This window comes from Zingiber officinale, chromosome 8A (genome assembly GCF_018446385.1).
Source record: "Zingiber officinale cultivar Zhangliang chromosome 8A, Zo_v1.1, whole genome shotgun sequence".
Classification (NCBI taxonomy): domain Eukaryota; kingdom Viridiplantae; phylum Streptophyta; class Magnoliopsida; order Zingiberales; family Zingiberaceae; genus Zingiber; species Zingiber officinale.
This window is the reverse complement of record NC_056000.1, coordinates 5564148-5580733: the sequence shown is the minus strand read 5'-3', so window position 1 is coordinate 5580733 and position 16586 is coordinate 5564148.

Sequence of the window (16586 nt, the reverse complement as noted above, 5' to 3'; positions counted from 1 at the left end):
ATGTACTCTTACGCAGCTTCTCATCCCTCGAATGTACCGAGCCCGTTGACTTATTTTTCCATGTCATCCTTCTCACTCGTCGCATCTTTCACTCGATTTCTCGTATTCCTAAGTTCCTGCATAGTTAGATACAAGCATCAAAAGACACAAAACCTATATTAACTTGATTGATCACATCAAAATTAACCTGGGATAATTACAATTTCTTCCTTTTTGATGTACATCAATCCAAGTTAAGGTTAGGGTTAAACAAACAAGTAAAAATTAATTATAAATTAAATATTGTAATTAAACAGAATTATTTAAATTGCACCTAAATAAATATGGTAATTAAAAGTAAAACCATAAAACCTCCCCCTAAACATAATATCCAATTATTCTCCCCATTTGATTACATAAAAAATAGGAAAAAAATAAAAAATAGTAATAGGAAAATATAAGAAACATTTGAGGGCCTGGTTTCAACATTTCTAAACTCTTGTATGCTTATCGAAATATTTTGTCACAGAAAATAATTTTTAAGAGATATTTCTTATTTTTAAGTTGTGAAAAATTCTAAATAATTTTGTCAATGTTTCATAGAAATGTTTGGATCAGAATAAAAATTTCACAAAAAAATATTTTTATTTCGATCAGAATAAATATTTTTGAGCAAAAATAAGTATTTTTGAAATTAAAGGCTAAAAATAGATTTTGTCATCTAAAATTCTTGATAATTTTTCTAAACATATGAAATATAATGGTTATCTATAGAAAAATTAAATTAAAAAAAATAAATTTTCTAGAATTTTTAATTATAAAAACATAATTTTTGTTAAAAATTCATAATAATTAATATCACGATTGAAAAATATCAAAAGATTTTCTAGCAATAGAGAACATAATATTTTATCATATAAAAATTAAGTCTTACACAAATTAATTTTTAAATTTTTTTAATTTTAAAATTCATTTTTCATAAAAAATAATGTAACGGTCAAAAATTATTTAAAAATTTTTCTGTTAGCAGGTAATATCTTCAAATTTTCACCAAAAAAGTGTAAGTAACAACAGGAGGTTTACGAAATAATTAATTTTAGTAACTATGTAAAAAATATTAATAAAATAATTCAAATTTTTAGCAAACAATCTAACAAGTTAAGATGAATTTGGGAACCTAAAATAAGTTCCTACCCTCTTGATTTATTAAGTATTGTGTAGGGATGTATTTTCTTAGTACTTTTGTAATTTGAATCCTATAATTTTTTCATATACTAATTAAGTCCTTTAAAGTTTTTAAAATTTTAACTATAAGTAAAGTTTGAATTTCTGCCTGTATGTCGGATGAGCTTTCTTCATCTTCATCTTTTTGATGACTTGCCATAAGTGCAAGTCCGCGTGTAGACCTTGATCTCGGACTCTGATGACAACTTATCCCATGTGACTTTTAGATTCTTGTGCTTCGTCCGTTTTGGCCCTTTTTTTTCTTTCTCCCTTTTCTTCAACTTTGAGTAGTTGCCCTTGATATGTCATTCTTCTTGACAATTATAGTACTAAACCTTCCTTTTGTTTCAAATTAACTTTGTTGTCTATTTCTTATCAAATTTGTTAGTTTTTAAAAATTTACTAAACTTCCTTACCATGTAGACTTCTTCATTTTTGTCGAGCAATGATTCTGAGTCTTGATCGACTTCCTTAGCTTTGAATGTTAGGTTCTAACTGGTTCCTTTTTCTTTCTTAGACAGGCACATTGAGTTTCCTGTAATTCTAAGGTTGAAAATAAACTTTCTATGGTACTTACCTCAAGATCCTTAGAGATATAAGAAGAATCTATTATTGATGTCAAGTCCGGAGTCCTTGGGAATGCATTAAGTGCATATCTTAATAAGTCTCAATTTGTTACCATTTCTCTGAGGTTTGTGATTCTGGTGATCAGTTCATTGAATTTGGCATGTAGCCAAGCAACCGTTTCCCCTTCTTCAAGCCGGAGGTTGCTGAGTTGGTTTCAGAGAAGCTCTCTCTTGGCTAGTTTTGCTTCTAATGTTTCTTCGTATAGCTCTAGGAATTTTTCCAAAGTTCTTTCATAAATTCACAGGCGCCGATCCGGTTGACTTCTTGTGGCAATAGTACGTTCAGCAGATCGAACTCTGCTTTTCTATTGGTCACGAAGTCAGCCTACTCTTTTTTGTTCCAAAGATGTTATTTTTCATCACCGTGCTAATCTCTGGGTGCTACAAAATCATATATGATAGTTAATAATATATCAAATTTTATTTTAAAAATACCTTCATTTTCTTCTTCTATATCGTGAAATCCCTTGAACTTCGGTGGATGAATGCTCACTCCGGTCATCTCCTTGTTGATTTAGTTGACGATTAGTCCTTCTAAAGTAAACTTGGCTCTGATACTAATTATAGGTCCCGGTAGGCTAGCTAGATGGGGGTGAATAACCCTTAAAAGAAGTTAGAACAATTTCTTTTGCTTTTGCTTTAGCAAGGATGCATAATAAATTAACCAAAAATAATTAACATAGAATAAAAGAAATAAAGTAAGAGGACTCAGGATTCTTTACTTGGTTAAAATCGAGATGGTTATTAATCCAAGACAGTTGAAAGTTTCATTAAAAAACTCCTTTGTGAAGGCGGAATAGCCTCTTACCGTCTTTGAAAGCTCAGAAATAGCTAAGGAGATTAATGCAATGATTGTTGATTAATTCCTAACTCTAAGAGGTTTTTTATAGTCCCCTGGGAAAAGTTACCATTGTGTTGACGTGGCTTGGAGGTACCTCCAAAGGCATACAAAGTGCCTCCAAGTAGATAAAGTTTTATCCACGTAGCAACGGTCGCTTAACGACTCTGTCGTGTTGGGGACCCCTCCAAAGCGATTGAAGGCGCCTCAGCATTATTCATCCGAGGTGCCTCAGGCACATTGGAGGGGCCTTGGGTCCCGAATGTGGCAACTTTGCTGCCGAAGCTCAAGGCACCACTAAAGTCATTGAAGGTGGCTTGAGCACTATTCATAAGAATGGTCAATTGTTTTATTGACTATTTTTTCCCTGTTCTCGCTTAGGTGACACTCCGACTATCTAGAATTAAGCCTACTCGAACCCAACTTCGGTCTTCTCCTCTAGCAGGCCTCCTTCCCAACTTCTTAGCCCTCAGATGCGTTGCACGCTTTCCTTCTCATCCACTGGTGTACTCTTCCGCAGCTTCTCGTCCTTTAGATGCACTAAGCATGTTGACTCATTTTCCCATGTCATCCTTCTCACTAGCCGTATCTTCGCTCGACTTCTTGTGTTCCTAAGTTTCTGCATACTTAGACATAAGGTATTAAAAGACACAAGACCTAATTTAACTCTATTGATCACATCAAAACTAACATGGGATACTTACAGATGAAACACCTTGGGTGATAAGCCCTTGGTGAGTGGATTTGCTAACATGGAATCTGCCCTTATATACTCTATCATAATTTAATCATTCTAAACTCTTTCTTTAATAGTTATAAACTTTATGTTGATGTGTTTAGACTTCAACGAACTATGATTATTTTTGGAATATAATTCTGCAACTTTATTATCACATTTGATCCTCAATAATCTGTCAATACTCCTAATGATCTATAACCATGTGATGAGGTTCTGCATCCATATCACATGATTAGAAGTTTCATAGCAAGCTATAAACTCTAACTCTATAGCTGAAGTAACTATTAGGGTATGTTTGATATTTTTCCATGATATAGTCCCTCCTGTCATATGAAGACATAATATAAGGTGGACCTTTTGCTATATAAGCATCCAGTAAAATCAGAGTCTGAATATCCAATGATCTCCAGATGACCTGATCTCTAATATGTGAGCATATAATTCTTTATTATTAGTAAATATCATATAACCCTCTTTACAACTTTTCAATGCTCTAGTATAAGGTTACTCAAATATCTGTCCAACATCCTCACAATGTACTTAAGATTCAGACATGTACTTACTTGAGCATACATCAAACTCTATACTGCTGATACATAGGGGAATTGCTATATTTCTTTAATCTCAAGTTTATGATGTGGGCATTGCTGCAAGCTAAGCCAATCATCCTTTGACACAAGAGTGTCGTCGGAAGCACAATTTTACATGTCATACCAAATGAGCATTTTTTTATATATAGGCTTTTTGTGATAGTCCAAATGTGCACTTTGAACGATTATAGATAATCTGTATGTCTAAGATAAAGGATGTGTCACCAAGAGCTTTCATTTTAAATTTACCAGATAGAAATGACTTTGTTTCTAGCAGTAGATTCTTATCATTGCTCGCAAGCAATATATCATCCATATATAGAATAAGTATAATAAATTTACTCCCATAGAACTTGATATACAAATATTGATCAATTAAATTCTCTGTAAAACCATATGAAGAAACTATTTGATCAAACTTTGGGTACCATTGATGAAATGCATACTTTAATTAATAAATGGACTTCCTTAGTTTATATACTAGGTGTTTTGAATCTCCCGATTCAAAGTTCTCTGGTTGCACCATATATATCATTTTCTCAATATTTATATTAAGAAACATAGCCTTACCATCTATTTGGTTTAGCTCTAGGTCATAATGAGCTACAAGTGTTATGATTATTCTAAGGGAGATTTTCATAGAAATCGGTGAAAAAATCTCCTTATAATCAATGTCCTCCTTTTGAGTGAATCTCTTGGTGAAGCATGTCTTATACTTTTTAATATTACCATGTGAATCCCATTTGATTTTAGGCAAATCATAGTCTTGAGTGTCTCACCTCATAAATACTCCAGTAGAGAAGAAAATATAATCATACTTTTCACCATATCTTTTAAGGTTCAGTTTCGTTGCTTAGCTACACTATTCTGCTAAGGGGTCCCAAGCATGATGTATTGTGTCATGATTCTGTACTCTACAAGGTAATCCGCAAATAGTCTAGGATATTGCTCACTTGATCCATCAGATCTATCGTAGTATCCACTACCATAGTATGATTTTAAGGTCTTAATCTTCTTACCAAGTTGATTTTCAACTTCAACTTTGAAGGTTTTGAATTTGTCCAAATATTGAGACTTCTCATGAATAAGGTACAAGTATCTGCATCAGAAATAGCCGTCTATAAAGTTTATAAAGTATACATGATCGTTCCAAGAAGTCTTAGGGAACAATTTATATATATTCATATGTATAAGATCTAAGACTCCATTGTTCTACTTTAAACCCTTGTTACTTTTGTTAGTCGTTTTTCCTTAATACACTCAATACAAATTCTAAAATCTGTTATATCAAGGGAATCGAGAATCCCTAGTGACATTAACCTTTCTAGACGTTGTTTAGATATGTGTTCTAAATATCTATGCTACAACATAGATGAATTCTCACTCGTTAAACCACGCTTGATATCTATACTATGCATCACAATATTATCCGTATAGATTACAATGTCTAATATGTATAGTTTTTCAATCAAGGAACCAATACTATACAAGATAAAACTTTAAAAAATTCTAAATTTTTCATTTTCAAATGAATAAGTGTATTCAGATTTATCCAACTATAAAATAGAAATTAAGTTCCATTTAAAAGACAACACTATAGATGTATTTTTCAAATTCAAAAGTACATTGTTCCCTAAACAAACTCTAAAGACATCTATCACCTCTACTTTTGCCTTCTTTCCAATTCCTATATAGATAAATTTTTCAACATCAATTGACATTTGACTCGTGAGGCAATCCTGCATAGTTACACTTATGTAAGTAATTGTAGTAGTATTTATCGATAAAGTATTATTAGGTATAGTAGTTAGGTTGGCTTCTAAGTTAATAAAGTTGAGAAGTATACCTTTCTTAACACGCCAATGTATCTAGGACAATCTTTCTTCAAATAACCTTTCTTTTTACAAAAGAAACAAGTTGAGTCAAGATCTTGTTACTTTTGCACCTTATGCTCTGAAGTCTCAGTTACTGTAAATTGTTTACCCTTACTATTACTTTTATCTTTTCTCTTCTTCTTGTTCGAATACTGAGATGAGGATAAAAAGTGAGCACTATGTATGTCATGTCTTAATCTCTCTTCTTCTTATACACACTGAACTATAAGATCATTTTAGTGTCCACTTCTCCTTTTGAGTGTTATAACTTATCTTAGAGGTAGTGAACTACGTAGGTAGAGAGATTAGGATTTGATTCATAATGATGCTTTTAGACATGTCTAATTTTAGTGTCTTAAGTCTTGTGAACAAATTTGACATCTCCATTATATACTCCCTTATACTACCCTTCCTATTATACCGCATAGATACTAACTCCATAAAATATGTAGTAGTCTTGACCTTTTCATTTGAGGAGAATCGGTTTGCTAACTCCCTAATGAAGGTTTTAACTTCTTCATTCTAATTGAACCTCTAAGTGATTGTGGAATAGACATTTCATGATCATTAGACTCATGTAATTTGATCACTCCCACTTATCAAAGATCACCTTTTTGATTCGTAGTGAAATCACTAGTCAAAGGTGCAGGGCAATCATACATAAATGCAAAGTCAAGATCTATGCTCCCTAACCTAGCCTATCTAATGCTATAATCAATTGATACACATCAATTCGCTCATTAAATCAAATGCAAAATTATATTTTCCATATCATTGAAAATTACATCAAAACAAACTAAATGATGCATCTAAGGATCTAATTATTATCATCCATAAGGTTATATTGGATAGTGATCCTGTCCGAACCAGGATCAATGGACGCTGGGGATGTGGCGCTCCCTGCTGGATCCTCGAGTGCTCCGGCGAACCTGCAACAAAACCGAGTCGGGGGGGTGTCCCGGCGACGGCCCTCCGACGCTCAAGTTAGGCGAAGGAATAAGAAAGTGGCTTAGAAAATGTAGACTTGTGTACCTCCGGTTGAAGAAATGGAGGCCTTATATAGACCTCTCGAAGGAGCCTGGGCACACCAATCGAAGCGATCACCTGCTTTCGACCATGCCTAGGTGTGGGCCTGTCAGAAGGGCATCCATAAGACCATACTGTTGATACAATCACCTGCTTTCGACCATGCCTAGGTGTGGGCCTGTCAGAAGGGCATCCATAAGACCATACTGCTACTGTATCAACCTGTCCGTGACGTGATGGTGGGGCCTTTAATAGTGTCATCTTGCGTACAGTCTAATCATCATGTCTTTGCTGACATATCATATCCCGAGCCGATCGAATAGGCCGCTCGGCTAACCACTGTTCCCTCGCCACGATTCCGGCCTAGCGGACACCTCCGCTCGGCCATTCGGCTCCGGTTCTTCTGCTTTGGCGTCGGAAACCCAAACCTTTGGTTGGGTAATCTCTGGTTCCGCTCGGACGGGACCCCATCTGTGGGTCCCCCATTCTTACCGCCGGATCACTTGCCTCTCCTTCAAGTCTAGTCGAAGGAGGCAGTGAGTCCGACTGACTGGACTGTGTGTCCAAGCGGGCGGTCGTCGCCTTATCGCTGCTGCTGATATCCCTTGAGCCGTTCGGCCCCCATGCCAAATTTATCCACTCGGCTCTTCGCTTTGTATGCCTTGGCGCCCAACGTGGATGTTTGCTTGTCTAAATCCTCTTGAAAATCATGCAAGTCTTTTTCATTAAGCCGAAGCATGCGCGGTATGGGCGCATTAATTGCGCTTGGTGACAGAGCGCCACGTGGCTTGTCTCTAGTGGCGGTGACGCTCCGTACGATGGGACGCCCTTTGTTTTGAAATGAACGGCTAGATGATGACCTCGTCTCTTGTGCCCTTCATCCGACGGACGAGGCTGAGCGGTCTCGTTTGTATAAGGCCCTCGTTTTGGCCTTCACGCCGCATTCTCTGTTTCATCGCGCGTCCTCTGTCGAAGCTGCCTGCTGCTAGCTTACTCCGGCGACTCCCAGTGCTTTCTTTCCGGTGGTTTTCGAGTTCCTGGGCTTCTTTCCTTTGATCTTCCCTCAGTAAGCTTCTTCTCTTCTCTCGTCCCCTTGTTTCCGAGTATTGCTAGGCTTCCTTCCCTTCTTTAGTCATGGCGAGCACTTCTGCACCCGCTACCGAGGTTCACGGTGCGTGGTATATGAGTATGGAGAGTAGGTTAGATGAGGAGCGCGCCCGGCGCGTTGTTAGGACCTACGAGATCCCGCACGACCATGAAATAGTTGTAGCCGGCCCGACCGACCGGCCCTATAACCCGCCGATCGGTACTATTTGTTTTTTTCTGGACCAATTCCAGGGCGGCCTTAGATTTCCTACTCATCCATTTATTTTGGAAGTTTGTAATTATTTCCGCATCCCGCTTGGCCAACTTGTGCCGAATTCCTTTAGGCTACTGAGCGGGGTTGTCGTCCTCTTTAGGCTGCACAGTATCCCACTTGACCCCAAAATATTCCACTACTTCTTCTACCCCAAACAATCCGAGTTGGGTACTTTTATTTTCCAAAGTAGAATAGGCTTCAAATTTTTTGAGAACATGCCGACCTCCAACAAGCACTGGAGGGAGTTCTTCTTCTATATACGACTTCCCGAGCGGCCAGCATTCCGAACCAAATGGCAGACCGCTGTGCCGACCCAGCCGGAGCTCGGCAAATTCAGAAGCAATCCAGCCTACCTTCATGCGACAAATCGCTTGTCCGGTCAGCGGTACAAAATCGACCAGTTGCTTCTCAAGGGGGTGTTGTACATTTTTGGATTATCTCTCGTTCGGGCCAATCTCCCCTACCGCATGGGTAAGGACTCTTTACTCCCTTCGCCTTTTTTGTCTAACTGATTTTAATTTCTTCCACTGCAGCTGAAGTCATGTGGCGCTCCAAGGCTACCGATCATCTGAAATTGAAGGCCGTGGAAATTAAGGGGGCTACCAAAAAAGAACTCGCCGAGCGGGGTCTTATCCCCAGCCGCCCGGCAGATGCAGGAGAGGGGGGGACGCAGTCCGCCCCTGAAACAGAAGTTACCCAATCCGCTTCAACGGAGGTTGAGGCGGATCCTGTTTCCTCTGCTCCAGCCGAGCTGGGAGTCCCCCAGGCCGGGGATCCACCACTGGAAGTCCGGCGAAAATGTCGAAGAGACTCCAGCCTTCCGCCGACCCCAGAGGGCGAACCACAGGCGCCGATCGAGATCGCTTCTCCAGATCGCAATCCGTCGCAGATCAGGACCCCCGTGGCCTCGCCCACCGCACAGCCTTCTGGCTCTCCTCCACGGACTCGTCGTCGCTTACGACGGTTGGGCGAAACTTCAACCATAGGGGAGTCCTCGGGCCAGGCGACTGCGGCTGAGGAAGTGCCGGCCGGCCACCCGACCATCAAGACTACCCTTCGATTCCCGTCGGAGGAATATTTATTGTCTGCCGATCGGCCATCAAGCCCCGTTCATGAAATAACCTTGACGGGTCCGCTCGCCAAACTTTTCGAGGACGCCCAGATTCGGGTGGCCCTCATGACGCCCAAGCAGCTCGGCGATAACCACATGCAGCAGGCCACTCAGGTAGGTTCATTTTTCTTCCTGTGCCATGCTACTGTTCGGTTCCTGATTTTATTATTTCCCTTACAACATTGGGCTGAGCAAATCACCACTAGCCATCGGCTGGCCGAGCTGGAGAATCTTATGGAAAAGCTCCAAGTCTCGGGGGGTCCATCGGCTGAGCGGGAGAAACAAGCCCGCGAGGCCGAACAAAAGAAGGCCGCCGACCTGGCTACAGAGGTGGCTCGACTTGAAGGCTTGGTGAAGAAGCGCGACGAAGACGTGAAGCGTGCCAGTAGCCGGAAGAAGCGGACGATTGCTGATCTGGACAAGATGAAAGTTGAAGTCCGAGCCCTAGATCAGCGATCTAAGGAGCTGGAAGCCCAACTAACTACCGAACGGGATGGGCGCTCAGCTGAACGCACTAAAGCGGAGGTGGACCAAAAAGTTCTTCAAGATTCACTAATTGCCTCCCGGGCGGCGCTCAGAAAGTACAAGGAAGAGGAGCCGAGTCGTCTGGCTGCTGCACGTCAAGATTACCTCCGCTCGGAAAGGTTCGGCACGAAATTTGGCGGCAGCGTCTCTTCAACCTTTGCCAAGGCCGTTAAGGTCACTATGGCCTACTTGAAGAAGGGTGGCCACCTTCCTGCGGGAATGCACATTCCCGCCTCCGATCTGGCGGCCATGACAGACGACATTCCGGACGATTTCTTCAACTTCGAAAACCCCGAGTGAAGAGTGTTCCTCGTCTCTATCTTGTTTTTGCGTTTCTTACGCCCAGCGCAACTTTTTGTACTTGCCGTCCGGCATGCTTTCCCTTTAATGCAATTATGTCTTTGCTTGCGTCTTCCTGATCATTATCCATAATATTCTTCTGTTTGCTTAACGTTTATGCTTAGAGTCAATCATGCTCTAAGTGTTCTCTGTCACGCGGCCGATCAGCTTAACCCATTAAACAAAGTCCGAGCGGGAGGGCCTACTCGCTCTGCACGTATCTAGCCCGTGTGAAGTCAACAAACGCCAAGTATCAAAGGACCAACGCCCGAGCGGGCCTAAATATTTTAATACTTGTGGTTTCCGCGGTTTCTTATTCTTTGATATTCATTCGTCCGCCCGGGGTATTTATAGTCGCCGGACCGACTCTCGATTTTTAACGATGGTGCTCGTCAGTTTTCCACTCGGTTTTTATAGACGCCGGCTCGTCTCTCGATTTTTAACGTCGGAGCTCGACGGCGCGGATATTTATAGCCGGTCGGCACGGCTCTCGATCTTTAACGACGGAGCTCGTCGGCGCGGATATTTATAGCCGGTCGGTGCGGCTCTCGATCTTTGACGACGGAGCTCGTCAGCGCAGATATTTATATCCGATTGCCGCGGCTCTCAATCTTTAACGACGGAGCTTGTCGGCGCGGATATTTATAGCCGGTCGGCGCGGCTCTCGATCTTTAACGACGGAGCTCGTCGGCGCAGATATTTATAGCCGGTCGGCGCGGCTCTCGATCTTTAACGACGGAGCTCGTCGGCGTGGATATTTATAGTCGGTCGGCGCGGCTCTCGATCTTTAACGACGGAGCTCGTCGGTCTTCCGCTCGGGGATTTATAGACGCCGGCTCGTCTCTCGACTTTTAACGTCGGAGCTCGACGGCGCGGATATTTATAGCCGGTCGGCGCGGCTCTCGATCTTTAACGTCGGAGCTCGACGGCGTGGATATTTATAACCGGTCGGCGCGGCTCTCGATCTTTAACGACGGAGCTCGTCGGCGCGGATATTTATAGCCGGTCGGCGCGACTTTCGATCTTTAACTACGGAGCTCGTCGGTCTTCCGTTCGGGGATTTATAGACGCCGGCCCGTCTCTCGATTTTTAACGTCGGAGCTCGACGGCGCGGATATTTATAGCCGGTCGGCGCGACTCTCGATCTTTAACGTCGGAGCTCGTCGGCGCGGATATTTATAGCGGTCGGCGCTCTCGATCTTTAACGACGGAGCTCGTCGGTCTTCCGCTCGAGGATTTATAGACGCGTCGGCTCGTCTCGATTTTTAACGCCGGAGCTCGACGGCGGATATTTATAGCCGGCGCGGCTCTCGATCTTTAACGACGGAGCTCGTCGGCGGATATTTATAGCGGTCGGCGGCTCTCGATCTTTAACGACGGAGCTCGTCGGTAGCGGATATTTATAGCCGGTCGGCGCTCTCGATCTTTAACGACGGAGCTCGTCGGTCTTCCGCTCGGGGATGATCGGCGGCTCTCGATCTTTAACGGAGCTCGTCGGTGCGGATATTTATAACCGGTCGGCTTTCGATCTTTAACGACGGAGCTCGTCGGGCTTTTAAGCCTAATTTGACAACGTTTACCGCCGAACGACAGGGTCTTGAATTGAGCCTTTGGCTCAGACAATATACCTCCTACCGAAAGCTGGGGCTTTCGTCCGAGCTTGGCTCGAGCACTTACCTCGAAGCGCACGGGCCTTGGATAACCAACCGTTCGGCTATGAACACAGAATGCCTTGGGAATAATTTGTTTCCTGCGATAAAAGGAATACAGCTATTTTGAATTTACACAAAATAGAGCAAAAGCGCACCTCTCACCCAACTCTATATGGCTGAAGGTGATTTGCACTCCATGGCCGATCCAGCATCCGACCTTCCGCATCCTTGAGGTAATAAGCGCCCGAACGGAGCTTCTCGACCACTTCAAAGGGTCCTGCCCAGGGAGCTTCCAACTTACCGACATCTCCGACCGGCTTGACTTTCTTCCAAACTAGGTCGCCTACTTGAAAGGCTCTGGGGATCATGCGCCGGTTGTAGTTCTGTTTCATACGTTGCCGGTACGCCATCAGCCGGACGGACGCTTTAGCTCTTTCCTCTTCGACCAAGTCTAGCTCCATGCTCCTCCGTTCGGCGTTATCTTCATCATAATTTTGTACCCGAACGGACTCCACCCCAACTTCAATCGGGATGACTGCTTCGCCTCCATATACCAAGTGAAATGGAGTGACGCCCGTTCCCTCCTTTGGTGTCGTGCGGAGAGCCCATAGGACGCCCGGCAGCTCGTCTACCCAGCTGCCTCCTTCATGGTCGAGCCGAGCCCGTAAAATTCTGAGAATCTCTCGATTGGTTACCTCGGCTTGACCGTTACTCTGGGGGTATGCCACCGATGTGAAGTGCTGCTCGATGCCATAACTTTTGCACCACTTACCGAGCAGCTTCCCAGTGAATTGACGTCCGTTGTCGAAGACGAGTCGTCTTGGGATGCCAAAGCGGCAGATGATATTTTGCCATATGAACTTTTTAACCATCTGCTCGGATATTTTTGCAAGTGGCTCAGCTTCTACCCATTTTGAGAAGTAGTCGACCGCCACCAATAAGAACTTCCGCTGCCCGGTAGCCATGGGGAAGGGTCCCACGATGTCCATCCCCCATTGGTCGAACGGGCAGGCCACAGTTGATGCTTTCATCTCATCTGCCGGTCGGTGGGACATGCTGTGATACTTCTGACAGGATAGACAATTTGCAACGGTCCGGGCAGCATCCTTTTGAAGTGTTGGCCAAAAATACCCGGCTAGCAAAATCTTCCTGGTTAACGACCGTCCGCCTGGATGTCCACCGCACGAACCTTGGTGCACTTCTCGAAGGATGTACTCGGCATCTTCCCAGCTGACGCATTTTAAGAGCGGATGGGAGAAGGCCTTCTTGTAGAGTTGATCTCCTACGAGGGTGAACCGACTAGCCCTTCTCTTCAGTAAATGAGCTCCTTCCCGGTCGGAGGGGGTAGCTCCCGAGAGCAAAAACTCCACAATAGTTGTCCTCCAGTCGCTCGGGTATGTGATGCCCTCCATCCGATCGACATGTGCTACTAATGATACTTGCTCGATCGGCTTCTGAGAGCCGACCGGGGATAACGCGCTTGCCAGCTTGGCCAATTCATCCGCCACTTGATTCTCCGCCCGGGGGATCTTCTGAATAATCACCTCCCTAAAGTTGAGCTTAAGTTTTTCAATAGCCTCCACGTAGAGCTTGAGCCTTGTACTATTTATCTCGAAAATCCCCGAGATTTGCTGAGCAGCCAACTGGGAATCTGAATAGAGGATGACCCGGACGGCTCCAACGTGCCGAGCGGCCTGCAATCCAGCAATAAGGGCTTCATATTCTGCTTCGTTGTTGGTCGCTCGGTAATCTAGCCGGACGGAGAGCTGCATCCGCTCTCCTTGTGGGGACAGCAAAACTATGCCAATTCCGCTCCCGTGTCTAGTGGACGATCCATCCACGAACACTTTCCGCACAGCTTCGGGTTCCGGGTCCTGCACCTCCGTCACAAAATCGGCTAAGGCTTGTGCCTTGATAGCCGAGCGGGGTTGATATTGGATATCAAATTCGCTTAGCTCGGTTGTCCATTTGATGAGCCGTCCGAAAGCTTCTGGATTTAAAAGTGTTAATATAGTCTGACCTGGATGTTGTTTTGCTGTTAACACTGATTTAAGTTTGTATCAGATATTTAACTCAGATTGATTACTAATCTAGGTTGACTTGGTTGACCTGATTGAGAAAGTCCTAGTTGAGATGTTAGGCAGTTGGAAAGTCCTGGTGAGTGAAGCCAGGCAGATTGGAAATCCTGGTGAGTGAAGCCAGGTGAAAACCCTAGTGAGTGAAGCTAGGTACAAATCCTGGTGAGGAAGCCAGGCAAGGGAAAATCCAGATGGATCAAGGGTGATCGGACATCTGGTGTTGAAAAGTCCAAGAAAGAAACTTGGCATGCGAAGTCAGAGAGGGCTCGGTAGCTCGTTCTCTGGACCTGATGGACTCGGAGAGGGCACGGTAGCTCGTTCTCCGGATTAGGTCAGAGAGGGTCCTAAGTGGACATTCCATGGCACATTGGATCGGTCGGTAGACCGATCCAGTGACACATGAATCAGTGGATCGGTCGGCAGACCGATCCAGTGAAACTGAGTTCCATGGATCGGTCTGATGACCGATCAGAGCAGACCGATCAGAAAACACTCAGTAGCACACTGAGTGCAATCTGATCGGTCAGGGAGACCGATCAGGAGAAGAGTCTGCAGAAGACCGATCCACACTCAATCTGATCGGTCCCTGCGACCGATCAGAATGGCCTCAGACCGATCAGGCTGTTGCCTGATCGGTCCAAGGCACTGTGATCGGACTGGTGACCGATCCACACACTCTGATTTGTTCGCTGTATCAGCGATTCCTTCACTGCTTTTGATATATCTCATTCATTTATGTGATATAATCCTCTGTGCTGTTAGCTTTTGAGTTTGCAGGTTAACAGGTATCATTCCAAGCCTAATTTCAAATTAAGTTCATAAGAGGAATGCGACAAATGGTCTTTCTGCTGGCTTCAGCGGCGCATGGTGCATTTCAGGCATCAACGGATACTGCTGTGATCTGGCTGCGATCTGCTTGACTCCTGGGGATTGGTTCGAGCTCAGAAGACGCCAGTGATGACTGTGATATCATTGGTGTGAGTTCAGAGAACCAGGTAAGGAGGAAGAGGGATTGGCTGCAGCGCTGATTTGCGCAGTTTTTGAGCTGATCGGTGACAGCAGAGATCAGGTTTGAGAAGCAATAGAAAACAACGAGAGGAGAGAACAGAACAACAACAAGAAAGCTTGAAAGAAAAGTCTGTGATGTTGTGCGAAGTTCTTGAGCTCTCGAGTGAACTGCGATCTCTGTTCTGCTACTGATCCTCGCGTGGTTGTAAGCATTTTTATTCTCCTTTGCCACCGAGCTTCTGTAAGTCTCGTGCTTTAACTTAGATATTTCTTGAGACTTTGTGGGAAGGTTACTCCACCTAGAAGGAGGATCTTTAGCCGGAATTCTTCCGGGGTGCGATCTACCGAAGATCAAGGAGTCGTCCACCTTACGGACACGCCGAGGAGTAGGGGCAAGTTATCCCCGAACCTCGTAAATCTGTGTATCAGTGTTTGTGTGCTGGTTTTCGTTTTGTTTTAGTTTGCTTATTCCGCTGCGCTAACCAGTTTCTGTGTAGAACTCTCTGCTTAAGTTTTTAAAGAGGCTATTCACCCCCCCTCTAGCCATCTAAGATCCCAACAAAAAGCACTCGTCCCAACGGGCTATTGGTCTTGACGATAATCGTGTGCGCCAGGAAATAAGGACGAAGTCTCCGAGCGGCCAGGATCAGAGCAAAGGCCAACTTCTCGAGTCCGGTGTAGCGGGTTTCAACATCTTTCAAGATATGACTAAGGAAATATATAGGTTGCTCCTCACCTCCCGACCGGACTAACGCTGATCCCACTGCCTGCTCGGTTGAGGATAAATAAATGTGCAACGGTTCGCCGACAGCTGGCTTGGCCAGCACAGGTAGGGAATTTAAGTACGTCTTCAGTTCTTCAAAGGCCCGATCGCAGTCTTCATTCCATTGGAACTTTGTAGCTTTGCGGAGGACTTTGAAGAACGGAAGGCTCTGGTCGGCAGTCTTGGAGATGAAGCGTGATAGCGCTGTAATCCGACCGGTCAGCCTCTGTACTTCCCTCATGTTTCTGGGCGGCGGCATGTCCTGAAGAGCCTTCACCTTGCTAGGATTAGCTTCAATACCCCGTTCGATCACAATATAGCCCAAGAAACGTCCTCCTTTGGCGCCGAACAAACACTTATGAGGATTTAGCTTGACACCATATTTTCTGAGTGTACGGAAGGTTTCTTCCATATCTTTGCATAAAGTGGCCGCTCGGAAGGATTTGATGAGGATGTCATCTACATAGACCTCCAGGTTGTGTCCGATTTGCTCGCGGAAGACCCTATTCATCAATCTTTGATATGTTGCTCCAGCATTCTTCAGTCCGAACAGCATCACCGTATAGCAATACGTCCCGTCTGGTGTAACGAAGCTAACTTTTTCCTGATCCTCCGGGGCGAGCGACACTTGATGATAGCCTTGGTAGGCGTCCAGCATACATATAAGCTCGCATCCGACTGTAGAATCTACGAGCTGGTCGATTCGGGGCAGAGGATAGAAATCCTTCGGGCAAGCTTTGTTCAGATCTCTGAAGTCGATGCACACCCTCCATTTGTTGCCCGGCTTGGAGACGAGCACCACATTTGCTAACCAGCTTGGGAATTGAACCTCCCGTATGTGGCCGGCCTCTAAG